The sequence below is a fragment of the Octopus sinensis genome, linkage group LG11 (genome assembly GCF_006345805.1).
Source record: "Octopus sinensis linkage group LG11, ASM634580v1, whole genome shotgun sequence".
NCBI classification, from domain to species: domain Eukaryota; kingdom Metazoa; phylum Mollusca; class Cephalopoda; order Octopoda; family Octopodidae; genus Octopus; species Octopus sinensis.
In genome coordinates, this window is record NC_043007.1 from 30,385,760 (window position 1) to 30,400,759 (window position 15,000).

The 15,000-nt window shown below is 35.2% G+C and overlaps 1 protein-coding gene and 1 long non-coding RNA gene across 3 annotated transcripts in view; one reads left to right on the forward strand and one right to left on the reverse strand.

The window, feature by feature from the left end:
- The window catches only part of LOC115216988 (cholecystokinin receptor type A-like), a 212,344-nt gene that overhangs the window by 121,466 nt on the left and 75,878 nt on the right, over positions 1–15,000 (forward strand). The gene's annotated exons all lie outside the window — the stretch shown is intronic.
- The window catches only part of LOC118765368, a 17,891-nt gene continuing 5,096 nt past the window's right edge, over positions 2,206–15,000 (reverse strand). The window contains exon 3 of the long non-coding RNA XR_005001204.1: positions 2,206–2,301. This is a non-coding gene — a long non-coding RNA (uncharacterized LOC118765368). The remainder of the gene's footprint in view (positions 2,302–15,000) is intronic.

The following is a 15,000-nucleotide window of genomic DNA, read 5'->3' on the forward strand; positions in this document are numbered from 1 at the left end:
CATAAAGTAAGGACATAAAGGATGATGTAATGCTGGATACAAGATGCTTAGAAATATAATCGAGAAATAGAATGACAATGATTTACTCTCTGGGTGGATCAGAGTCGACCTGGGGTTTAACAAAAACAAAAACGTTCCCTAAAACTTATCAAGACAAAAACAAAAGGAGCATTTTGATTAATGATTGAAGAGAATTTGAGGTCAGATAGCACCAGGTACCATTAACGACCAATATGGATTTCCAAAAGAATAGTTTTGTAGGGTGCAGAGCTTTTTGAGACTGAATCTCAAGAGCAATAGATTAACTTTCGAATAGAAATCGAATGTAGAGCCCTATGGGTAAGCAGTTCATTTTGGATCCACGTCGCTTGAGTTCAATCCCTTTGTTGCTACAGCAGACACGAACCTTCTACTATAACTTTCAGGTAGCATCTGCGTAGCGAAGGAAGTTTAGAAGCGTGTGTGTGTGTGTATGATATCTATCTATATATACATATATACATACATTATATATATGTATATATATATAGAATTAAGTTTTAGGGATACTAGATATGCGGGTATTCTATTATTTCAGATAATACAAACAATTACCTAATGAGTATATCTGAAGGTAAACACGTGGTGTCTATTTGCACATCACGAAATAATACTTCAAAGGATTTACTCATTAGGTTATTTTTTTGCATTATCTAAAATATAATATATATATATATATATATATATATATATATATATATATATATACATGATATAAAAAAGACCCCACTGTACGATGTGCAGGTGCATGTAATGCTAAGAGTTGTAACTGACTGATTTCGAAATTCATTTTTACAAATTATTTAATGTAATATATATATATATATATGTATATGTATGTATATATATATATATACTAGCAATATCGCCCGGCGTTGCTCGGGTTTGTAAGGGAAATAACTATAAAGCATTTTTAGAGAGTTATAGCAAAAAAATGATGGTAAATTTTTTGTTGATAGTTAAAAAGGTCGAGTTGCGTCCCCTAGACCATCTGTGGTTTGTGTTTCTGATTGTCGACCCCATGTCGAATTTTATCGATCTTTTTCAGAACTGGGGGAACTTTCCAAAATTGTCGCTGCGTTAGTTTTGAATTATGACATTGGGCTATGTGTGTGTCAAGTTTCATCAGAATGGTTGAAAGCCGTGGTCAGAGTGAGGGTACAACCTAACGGACACACAGAAACACACACAGACAAACTGCCGTTTATATAGAGAGAGATGTATGTATACACATTATATATTATATATATATATATATATATATGTATATGTATGTATATATATATATATACTAGCAATATCGCCCGGCGTTGCTCGGGTTTGTAAGGGAAATAACTATAAAGCATTTTTAGAGAGTTATAGCAAAAAAATGATGGTAAATTTTTTGTTGATAGTTAAAAAGGTCGAGTTGCGTCCCCTAGACCATCTGTGGTTTGTGTTTCTGATTGTCGACCCCATGTCGAATTTTATCGATCTTTTTCAGAACTGGGGGAACTTTCCAAAATTGTCGCTGCGTTAGTTTTGAATTATGACATTGGGCTATGTGTGTGTCAAGTTTCATCAGAATTGGTTGAAAGCCGTGGTCAGAGTGAGGGTACAACCTAACGGACACACAGAAACACACACAGACAAACTGCCGTTTATATAGAGAGAGATGTATGTATACACATTATATATATATATATATATATATAATATATATATATATATTATATGTGTGTGTGTGTGTGTGTGTGTGTGTGTGTGTGTGTGTGTGTAAGCATATATAATTGTTAAAGAGGACAACAAACGGGAAGGCAAGGCAAATATCGCAAGTCATATATATTATCATTATTAGAAAAAAATTCAAAGTCTTACAGCTGTTTCTGGGACATCCCAGAGTATGGGATAGTCCGCTATCGGAGACAAATATGGAAAATGAGAAGGGTATAGATTAATAAAATGACGACATAGAGGACAGGAGTATAGGAATGGGATTAATTTCATTAAGCTATACTCTTCTCCTTTTCTCTATTTGTGTCCGATGACGGGACATCCCAGAAACAGCTGTAAGACTTCGAATTTTTTTTCAATAATAATATTGTATACGACTTGAGATGTTTGTCTTGTCTTAACGTTTGCTGGCCTCTATAACAATTATAGATCCGCTGAAGCAGAAATCTGCAATGGTTCCACAACTACCGTCTCGGTTATAACCTTGGAGCCCTAGTAATCCGTTACAGCACCTACCTAGCGAACCTAGTCGTTTAGATCGCCTGTGAACTAAACCCCAACAATATTTTGTATATCTGTATATTTTGTATGTCTGTATATATATATATATATATATATATATATATATATATATATATATATATATATATATATATATATTATATATATATATATATATATATAAAGTTAATCCAAACAAAAAAACAAAAAAAAAACACAACAACGCGAGGACGTGGAACAAATAAAGTATTATTGGACGCTCAGGAAAGAAGGGAAGAAGGAGGGTTTAACGTTTCGAGCGGAGCTCTTCGTCGGAAACATAGGAGAAGGAAAGATCCAGAGAAGGGAAGACAGAGGAAAAAAATCGCCAGCGGTACTCACGAGGTCACATATATATATATATATTATATATATATATATATATATATATATATATATATTTGTTTATGCGTATATTAATGATAGTGTAAGTACCAGAACATTATATTGTGCCGCAGCATATCTGCAGTGTGTCGTAAGTGAATTCAGTAAAAAGTATAAAAACTAAACATTATGGAAAGCTTGCTTCAGCGTTTTATCGATTTAAGTTTCGTTTATTTAGAATATGTGAAACAGAAACAGATTGCGTCTTGATACTTGAAAAATGAATGAATGGCTAAATGAATAAATGAATGATTAAATAAAGAAACAAAGAAAGAGCTGGATACGCTAAACGAAAGAGCGTAACATCAATTTATTCTGGCGTTGTTGTAACATTGGAATAGCAGCGGAGTGGAACCTTGGAATCAAAAGAATTGCTCAACACGAAAATTATATGGATACATTGAACATCATGTTTTCCCCTGAATGGTAGTACAACCAAAGCCATATTTCTTAATCTCTACAGGCACACATACACACTGCACCCACCCACGCATATATATATATTTATATACCCGAAGAGTGTATAAATATGAGGAACTATGATTAATAAAGTTGTCGCTTCTAATTAATTATACATTTTGATTATAGTTTTAAGAATTGAGCTTTCAGTTCTCTGCTGCTTACTCTTAGGTCTATCTATCTATCTATCTATCTATCTATCTATCTATCTATCTATCTGTCTGTCTGTCTGTCAATCTATTTATCGATCTATCTGTCTGTCTCTCTGTCTGTCTGTCTGTTTATCTATTTTGTATCAGCCAATCTACCAGTGTGTGTATATATATATATGTGTGTGTGTGTGCGTGCGTGTGTTTATGTATATGTCTGTGTATTGTATCTCGCACAAGCACTCGCACGCTTAAGTACACACACACACAAACACGTATATGTGTATATGTACATGTTCCTGTGAGTGTGTTCATGTGCATATTTAGGACTAAAATCTCATAAAACCCTAATCGATGGTCAGGGTTTCTCGTTGCCGTTTGTCAGACGAGTCCCGAGGAAGAGACACAGAAACTCTGAAGAGAGAAGGGCGAAATCTCAGAACCGAGTATGATTCATCTCCCTCTGCTTCATTGTAGTGAGCAGTGTTTCACCTCAATGCATTTCTTGACGTTTAACTATTTATTCATTTTACACACACACACACATTCATACGTGTGGTGTGTGTGTGTGTGTGTGTTCGTGGGATACGTATACAAACAATCATATATACATACATACATACATAAATGCAAGTATAGAGACATATATACGTGCACACATGTACGTATTAGCGCTTTGCTTAAAAGAAGTAGCTTTGTTGGAAATTGCCAGTCCTAAAAAGCTATTTTCTAATAAAATGCTATTTTGTAATAAAAAGTCCTTTTATCAATCAACGACACAAAGTTAATATAAATCATACAAAATGAAGCTTAAAAGAAATATTGTTTTCTGCGTTTCCTAACAGCAAACATTATAAATTATTTGGTCAACATAATGGCATGCTTCCGCTCAATATTTCGTACTGCCATGCTGTTCCAGCCAATGTATTTAACAAATATGTCTGCATTCATCTGAGGCAACGGAAGGGGTGCTCTACTGAATACAGTAGAATAGTAAAAATGGTTACCAAGGTACTAGTGATTTTAGTGAGACTGGCAGTAACCCATGAACATTTTCTTCATAATTTTTCAAAGTTGCAGTTGCAGCTATCTGCTAACCTGAAGAATAACCATGATCTGCAAATACTTTAGTGATGGTTACCGTTTGGGCCTGAGGAAATACGGATTAGTACGACGTAATTTGTGATAATTCTCATCTTAATCATGACTCTTTACTTGTTTCAGTCATTTGACTGCGGCCATGCTGGAGCACTGCCTTTAGTCGAGCAAATCGACCCCAGGATCTATTTCTTGTAAGCCTAGTACTTATTCTATCGTTCTCTTTGCCGAACCGCTAAATTACGGGGGACGGAAACACACTAGCATCGGTTGTCAAGTGATGTTGGAGGGACAAACACAGATACACAAACATACATATACATATATACGACGGGCTTCTTTCTGTTTTCGTCTACCAAATCCACTCACAAGGCTTTGGTCGGCCCGAGGCTATAGCAGAAGACACTTGCCCAAGGTGCCACGCAGTGGGACTGAACCTGGAACCATGTGGTTGGTAAGCAAGCTATTTACCTCACAGCCACTCCTGCGAAGATAATTTGGCTGAAATCACCAAGAATGACTTGATCACTACCATTAATTAGTGATTCAGTTTCCACGATACATTTATCCGAAATGAAATACAAGGAAGACATGTGATTGACGTCGTCGATAGTTCAATCCAGAAGCACTTTCGTTGCTGATTCTCCTCCAAGGATTACAATCAATGGGATACCATTCCTTCTCAGGAGTTCTTGCTTTCTGAAATGAGAATTCTGTAGCTTAGCTAAGGTTCTGCACAATATATTTGATTTTATCTAATTTTCCAAACTCTTTTCAAAATTATTTTCATCTCTGCAGTTTGTAAGGGATTTCTGGTGGTTCTAGCTTTTCTAGTCTAACATTCATTCCGCTTCCTTGGAAGATTTTCTTTGAGTCTCATTTTGTTTCACGATTTTACTTTCGATGAAATCATCAAATTATGAAATTAAAATTACATATTCCATTCAATAATTCATTGCAATCCGTACCTGTCAGTTTCGGTTTTGATCATTTGTAAAGTCCTACCTTTAAAATAGGAGGGAATCGCTCCATTACGGTTTTTACTTCTTACCATCTTCTTGCGCTTTGACATGTCTCCATGATATTTGTGTTGCATCGGTCGCGATGCTTTCGAAGTTTACACGACATCCGTGACTGGCTTCTAAAATGCTGGTTAGGTTTCTGTATAGCGTTTAAAGCATTGAGAAGTGGCTCAGAATTTATAAATGTATCTTGGAAAGCAAGATTTACATTAACAATAACTATATATGGTAACTGGAAGTCAATCGGGCTTTTGAAGGACTTTCATATAATCTTGTTGCAAAAATCCTAAGAAAAGACCAACTTACATTTGCTGCGCCATTAAAACATTTTGGCTCATTCAAGATACAACTTTTCGAGTATATTTTAAGCCACCCTTTTCAGGAGAATGTGTTGCATGATATTGCGATATAAAACACATTGAATTCCTCTTTCGGGATAGATCTGAGGTATATCGCTACTTGTTCAATAAATCTGACGTCTGAGATGCCATCAACGGTAATGGAATACACTTTCACACCATTTCCGCTGCTGGTTAAAACAACTTCAGCTTTGATGACATGATACCAAGAAATGCATTTTGGGTTAAAATTTGATGTTTCTTGTGTATTTGCATCCAATTGACGTTTCAGTTTTACTCCCAGCTAACGAATAAACTTCTACCAAAAATGTAGAAATATCTAAAAGTTAACAATGTAGCACCATGCTGGACACCGTTGTTCTATGATTTGGTAGGCAGTGAACAACACATCAATAACTGTTCGAAACAAACAGGGGGAAATACAAATTTTCCTACTGCAGGGTATCACAGAGGAAGTGTTGGCAACTTTGTTAATATTTATTTATACACACGTTTTTTAGTTATTAAATGCAAAAGGAAGACGAGAGAAAAAAATGAAATATTTAGTTAAAATATTCACTGCAACAATTTGATTATTATGTGAGACAGAACATAAATAATGTGAAGGTGCATCTCTGGCAACATGGTTATGGTATAGTATAGAAAGAAAGGTAATAGTGTAACATAGTCAGCAGGAGAAGGTTTTGGACGGTAAAGGTGGAGGGTTAAATAGTGTAAATAAATAAATCAGGGGAAGTAAAGTTAAAAGTACTTAAGAACAAGAGAAGGTGAGAAGTGAAAAAGGGAAAAAATTGGAAAAAACTAAAAAGCGAACAAGTGTGAAAATGTAAAAGAGTGAAATATATTTTACAGCTCAATAAATTTCAGAAGCTTAAAAAAAATACTCGAAGGAGATGTTTCCGAAATTCATAAAATCTCCAAAATTCTCAAATATTCTTCAAGATCTCGAAAAATTTTGAAGTGATGAAGTTATAAAGTTCCAAGTTATTAAGGTTTTAAAGTTTTAAAGTATATATATACATGGATATAAACTAGCAACGAAGGATATCCACAGATTACACGCCACTCGCACAAGTCCTATCTATCTATCTATCTATCTATCTATCTATTTGTCTGTCTGTCTACATACCTATCTATGTATCTACTTCTGTCTATCTAGCTATCTACCCCCTCTCTTTCTCTGTATATATATATATATATATATATATATATATACGTTTATATATTTGTTATAGAAATACAAAATGGCTGACGGTTAGTAAGGAGAGACACCAATAAGAAAGAAGAATACAAAGGACCACTGATGCGGTCACAGGAGTGTGACGAAAGAACTCTGGCCGAAATAAGATTAAGATTAATGTAAAATATAAATAACACTGAAGCAAAGTAACACCAAATATATAGTGCGTGTTTTTTTATTGGCTAAACAGGCAAAATGACCATTCCGAAATATAACAATATATATATAATATATATATATATATATTATATATATATATATATATATATATATATATGTATACTTCTCTCTATCGACCTATCCATCTACGTAAAAATTTTAAATCTTTGAATCTTCAAAAAATTTGAAATTTTATAACTTCATCACTCTGAAACCTACAAAAGTTTTCGATATTCTTTGAGAATTTTAAAGTATTTTTGAAATTCTATGAATTCTTATACAGAAACCTTTCCTTTGAGTAATTTTTAAGCCTATGAAGTTCATTTAGCTATAGAACACATTTCACTCTTCTAATTTTTCACACTGTTTCAACATTTTCCCTTGTTTTGTTCTTAAGAACTGTTAACTCCTTTTAACTTGTCTTAACTGAACTTGTCTTAACTGCCCTGGTTTATTCAGTTACAACATATCCTCCTCCTCCTCCTCACGGCGTTTCCCCATTATACTTCTTTCTATGCAAGAAATAAAATGCATATGAGTATCATAGAATGTATTGGAATGCATAACAGAGACTTGATGAGGGTAAAAGGCGTGTTAGTAGATAGGAAATTTTAATTCCAAAATGCTCCAGTACGCTCGGTTCCCAATTACTGTTTGTATACAGAATACATAGTCGCCTTCACACAATATTTTATCTATCTGTCTATCTACATACCTATCTATCTATCTATCTATCTATCTATCTATCTATCTATCTATCTACTTCTCAGTCTGTCTGTCTAGCTATCTACCTCTCTCACTATATATATATATATATATATATATATATATATATATATATATATAATCTGCATTTGCTCTGTGGCCGACATTAATGTTCTTGGCCTGTTAATAAGAACTTTTACATGCTCTGGGAGCAGATTTTAAAAGTGAAGATTATCTCTTAACACTTCACTAAGGGATTTGTTAATGCTGTAGACAAGCCAAGTTTATCTCATTCACTATAATCATCTTTCAGTCTAATTTCGTAACCAAATCACTTTGGTAAATCTAATTGTGCCAATATCGACTGAGTTAAGCCATTATTTTGTTGTCTTGAGTTTTCAGTGGAAACTCTTTCATCGTTTTTTGTCTTTTCAGTATCTTAAGAAATATCTTGAGTTCACAAGAATCTGAGTTTATATTTATATATTCGTGACATCCTCGCAAAAAAGCTTTATTTACCGAGAGTTTGATAAATGGAGATTATAGATTTATCATTTTCATCATTCTTAATCTCTCCATCTTTATCATTCTTACTCTTTTCTTCTTTGTCTGACAACAAATGTTTTCAAAAGAAGAAGAAGAAAAGGAGAAATTCAGTGTCATAATTGCTCGAGTTCTGAAGTAAAAATCAAAAGTGTGACCAATCGAAACATTCCTAAATCGTTTTTCGTTGCAAGGCGAGTCTGTTTGCTTTCGACATTCTGCATATTAAATGCATTGATGATAAAATAGTTTATGTATGTTTTATATGATGAGATTCGTTATAGACAATTTGAATATATTACTGGGATAGTGACTCATGTCGCGTTGAACGATTTTACTATAAATAGAGCTTCGAGCGATCGTCTTCAGCTTTTCATCGCCACCCGTTGTACAAACATTATTACACTAGACTGAGGTAGCTAGCAGGCAGAATCGTTAGAGCACCGGACAAAATGCTTAGTGGCACCTTATTCTGGCTTTTTATAATCTGAGTTCAAATGTCGCAGAGGTAGACTTTGTCATTCATTCTTTCGGAAGCGATAAAATAAGTACCAGTTGTGCACTGCGGTCGACGTAATTGACGTCCTCATTCCTTAAAAAGTTACTGGCTTTATGTAAAAAAAACAAAAACGATTGAAAAATTGCGGAATTTTTTGTAATGGAGCAAAAAGGAGAATAAAGTGTAACAAGTGAGTTAACTAAGAGAAATAAAAGCCTTGTTTTGTATCCCTACAACCCTGGGTTAAAATGGAATACATTTGAGAATTAATTTAAGAATGCTGGCTGTTAATCGGTAATTAGAGATCGCCGTTAATTTGTTAATCTTGCTGTGTTCGAATTTCCCACAGACTTGCGGGAATTTCGTACGTGCATACTCTGTCAATTTAGTCGTGCCCATGCATATTTGTGTGTGTGTGTGTGTACTTGTATGTATGTCCGTGTATGTTCATGTATGTAGGTACGGATGTATGTGTGTGTAGAGAAAATATTTGCATGAATGGTTAAAATATGAAGTTGTGATTCCCAAACAATGTGCTTCTTTCTACAGCATTCGCTATTTCAAAGAATTTAATAATATATTTACAAGTAAATATTTCAAATTCCAGGCAATTGTGCGACAAATTTTGATTTATTCCTTCGATATCTTTTCCCGTTTTTTTAAAGTCCACGCCTTCAGAAATACACATTCCATAATGGCTAATCCCTTTTCTCCATTGTTTCTTATCCGTGACAAGATCAGAAGTTCCATTAAATCTAAATTTGTTTCCCATTATCTAGGAAAATGATGGCTTTGGTTAAGCACCGCCACCGCACGCACCACCACCACCACCACCACCACCACCACTAACACAGTAAGGCCTTGTGTTTTGACTTTTAGTATTCAAGCACGTGACGAATGCTATATTTGGTTCTTCCAAAAATATACAGTTACAACTCATAATTTGGAACGTAAAATATTATCAAAGGAGTAAATCTTCGCTTTTGCAATTAATTATGTGTGTCACGTGACAATGACCTCCAGTTCCCAAGTCGTAAAGAGTTCAATGTGTTCATCTTTTCCGTTAGTATTTTTGTCATATTCCAGGGATCTTCTTCACGGAACACTTCAGTGTACAAAATCGAGAAACACTGTCAATCAATTTATCATTCGTAGATTCTGAAATGAAGGGAAACGCCTTCTCAGATCAGATCCATTGAGAATAACCCCGGAATTCATATTGTTGTTATTTAGACCTAAGTCACCACTAAAATAACGTGGTTTTGAGTTCGATCCCAGTGAGCGGCATCATCGGAAAATATATTCGACCAAATTTCCAGTTGACTAGAATCTTTTAAGTGAAACTTAATGAAATTTAATTGATGGAAAGTAGTGTAGCGAAGTGTCAGGTGTCAGCGGGATCGTTCGTGGACACTAAACTTGCAAAACGGTCCGTGGGTGTGTTTAGTAGATTCTAACGAAATGGATTAGAAATTACATGGATTTGAGGTTAGGGATTTGCAGTAACGATGGTTAGAGAGTGGTTTCCATTCATCGACCGAGCGATGTGTTGTATCCTTGAGCCAAACATTTCGTTTCTTCTTGCACTAATCCACTCAGTTGTAAATAAACAACCCATGCAACGAACTGGCCCCCCGTTCAGTCGGGTGTTGGGATCACGGTCGCTTAGATACCATGGACACTGGGGAAACGACCCTCGACCTTACTGTCCCCGAATTACGAAACAGTAAGGTCTAGCGGGTTTATGATGATGATGAATCTGTTGGAATCAGACCAGCTCCCGAGTATGAGGCTAACCCCCTACATTTCTATGTCTAGTCTAGAAACCCTCTGAGAGGTCAGTTCTGTCATCCTTCTTACTCTGACAAAGACATACAAAAATATATATATATTTTTTATTTCTTCAAAAAGAATAAGAACATTCAGTGTTCTCTAAACAAAAGACAAAATAATCTGGCGGCATTGGTTGTCGTATAAGAATAGACATAGTTTCCAAATGGGAATGACACATAACAGTTTCTTCAAGAACGCGCGCACACACACACACACACACACACACATTGTGAAATACTGGAATCTGACAGTTATAGTTCATTTAATCTCTCACATATCAGATCACTGAGTTCAGTTCGTGCACGAAGAACAATAAACTTCAAGACTTATATAGATTTCACATACGCACACTCACACACAGCACGCGTACACACACACCCATTGTTACATGGCTCTGTATGTGTGTGTGAGTATATATATATGTGTGTGTGTGAGTGTGTGTTCGTTTGTATGTCAAGTTTTATAAAATAACAATTTAACATCAAACTGAAGGATTGTACATTACTTTTTGCTAGAGAACATGCAAAGAAACTTTTACTAGAAGGGTGAAAGTGATTTCGAAGTTTTGGTTCGCTAACATTCATCATGTGACTGCGCATATGTATATATGTGTGTATATTTTCTGCTTCACTGAGCAAGAATTTGGAAAAAATAACCTCGTCAACAACGCCACTGTCAGCACCACCGCCATCATAGTCGTGGCGGTGGCTTTGATGGTCATCGCCATTACTTGTAGTAGCAACAGCAGCAGCCACAACAACAGCTGTACAGGAACATCGACGTAACAACCACCACCACCATCATCATCATCATAAAGAATATTTGTTTCTTTACTACCCACAAGGGGCTAAACACAGACGGAACAAACAAGGACAGACAAACGGATTAAGTCGCCTATATCGACCCCAGTGCGTAACTGGTACTTAATTTATCGACTCCGAAAGGATGAAAGGCAAAGTCGACCTCGGCGGAATTTGAACTCACAACGTAACGCAGACGAAATACGGCTACGCATTTCGCCCGGCGTGCTAACGTTTCTGCCAGCTCGCCGACTTCCATCATCATAAACAACATCAATTACAACAACAACTGCTACTGCTGCTGCTAGTGCCGCTGCTGCTATGGCGATTCAAAAACTGACCGTGCAGCCATTATCTTTCGCAAATATAAACAGTTGTATTTAACGTAAAGTGAGCTGAACTTTAACACACAGTTGTCTTGTTTGACTAAGTATCTGGCGAATTGTTAGTTGTTAACACTTTAATATATATATATATATATAATATATATATATATATATATATGCGTGTGTGTGTGTGTTGCGTGTTGGTGCATCAATAAATCTCTCAATGAATGCCCTTCGAGTATAATCTACACATATTTCACGCTTCTTTCTGTTCTACGAGATATCACAGGGAATAAATATTTCAATAGTTCTACGCCAATAAACATCAGTACGATCGATAGCAATTGAGTGCTCTGTGTAGAAAGTGGCAATAACATTACATCCGAGGAAAGCCTTAAACGGAAAAACAGAAAGAATGAAAGAAGGAAAGGAAAATGCCTGGAATTCGCAGAAATCAAATATCGACCATAAAATATGCCGAAATACAAAAAAGAACACTCAATAAAATTTTCAAAGTTCATTTGCTGGCCTGTTGATTAGAATTACTCGCTGGAATCCTATATTCATCACGTGTTTGATTTCTTTGTTTAACTGAGGCGTTTGGAATCTCTCACTCGAATTGCTTCTTTGAAACTCTCGGAGAGATTTTGCGTGGTTTTACTCCAGGTTTCAAAACTATATTTAACAGAACAAGTCAACGAGATTCTTTTAGTTAAATAATAACTGAATATATTATTGCGACTAGAAGTGAAATAACTTGACGAAATAGCCATGGATGTTATTTTCTTTTTTAATTTGCTGTGGAATTGAAATTAATCATGTAAATAAAAGCATTGTTTATATACTTGAGATTGTTTTCCATAAATTAATTGAATTCAAAGAAAATTTATTATAATAAAATATTACGTAATAAGGAATATGCAATTATATATTGATCTTGCAGTTCCAACAGAATCAAATTCTAACGAATGATATGTGTATTAAATATTGCATATATTTCTTTATTGCCTACAGGGGCCTAAACTGAGGGGGCAGACAAAGGGATTAAGTCGATTATATTGACCCCAGTAAGCAACTGGTACTTAATTTATCGACCCCGAAAGGATGAAAGGCAAACTCGGAATTTGAACTCAGAACATAACGGCAGCCGAAATACCTATTTCTTTACTACCCACAAGGGGCTAAACACAAAGAGGACAAACAAGGACAGACAAACGGATTAAGTCGATTATATCGACCCCAGTGCGTAACTGGTACTTATTTAATCGACCCCGAAAGGATTAAAGGCAAAGTCGACCCCGGCGGAATTGGAACTCAGAACATAACGGCAGCAGAAATAACGCAAAGCATTTCGCCCGGCGTGCTAACATTTCTGCCAGCTCGCCGCTTTATTAAATAATGTATAGGTTGTTATTGTTGTTTTTTCTATAATTAATTGCACAGGCAACAATTAGATTTATATGCAATAAAAATGGAAATCATCCTTTCTTTATTAAACAGCTCCTCTTTATATTTTATTCGTTCCGTGGAATTTCCACGGCTCCCGCTAGTATACGTGTATCATTTCTCTTTCATGTTTCGTTCATTAGAGTGTAGCGTTGCTGGGGAATCACTTTGAAGAATTTTAGGCGAACGGATTGATCACTAGTACTTATTAAAAGAAAAAAACTTGTATATATTCTATCAATCGCTTTTGCCGATTCGTTAAGTTACACGGATGTAAACAGGGCAAAACCACATGTCAAGCGATGTTGGGGTGGGGTGAGGCAAACACTGACACACACATACACACATGTACGGTAAGCTTCTGTCTCTTTTCGTCTCACAAAGATTTCGTCGGCCCGACGCTGTAGCAGGAAGCATATGTCCAATGTGCCACGCATTAGGAATGAAACCGGGGCCATTTGTTTAGAAGGCAAACTCTTTACCGAACCGACACACGCCTGTGATTGTCTGTCTGTCTAATCTATATATCTACTCTGTCTGTCTATTTATCTATCTATCTATCTATCTGTCTATTTATCTACTCTATCTGTCTGTCTATTCATCTATCTATCTATCTATCTATCTATCTATCTATCTGTCAATCTATTTATCTGTCTGTCTATCTATTTATCTATCTATCTGTCAATCTATTTATCTGTCTATCTGTCTATCTATTTATCTGTCTGTCTATCTATCTATCTATCTAGCTATATCTACATGTTAAACACAAATAGCAAACACTCGTTAAAGCTTTGATACCACGACATAATGCCATGCATTTGATGTAGCATAATAATCGTTTTTACAACTTGCCAACATTTATTTAACAATTCATTCACTTTTAAAAGTAATCACACACGTACACACACAAATACATTTCCATGTATACATATACATCATGTATGCGTATATGTTTATATACATATTTATATGAACATATACATATGCGCGTATGTACGTTTGTGACTATATACAGTATTCCTCTATACAAACGTATGCATGCAAAAGTATACGACAGAATTTCAAAGGGAAATAAGAAACTCCAGCAACAAATGGATTGATTTCCTCTTGTTTTACATTGTTTTCATGTTCTTTCTTGAAAATATGTCAATTATAGTTGTTTGCAAAGAAACACCAATCACAGGAACCAACCATTTTCTATGACAATGAATGTATGTGGAAGGTTTTTCAATGAAAACTAAAAAACATAGAGATCTCCAAGCGGGAGTTTTGTGAAATATTTATCCATTTGCTTTCTCAACGGTAAAACAAACAAAAAGGGCTTTTAGTTAACTTAAGTGTACACAAAAGAGATTTCAAATGAATATAGACGCATATGCGCGTGTAGGTTTGTATGAATTTTTCATATGTTGCGAACACAATTTACATTCAGCGTGTGCAGAGAAAAACGCAATGAAGCAACGTGCGAAAACACGCATCCATGAATATGCACACACACATACGTGCGGTCTTAACACACACACATACACACACATATATGGTTCTGTGTGTGTGAGTATGTATATGTGTATGTGTCTGTGTATGTAGTATATATGTATAAATATATATATATTTAAAAATATATGTGTAGATATATATGTATGTGTATATATGGATCTATATTTATATATGCATGTAAATATATAT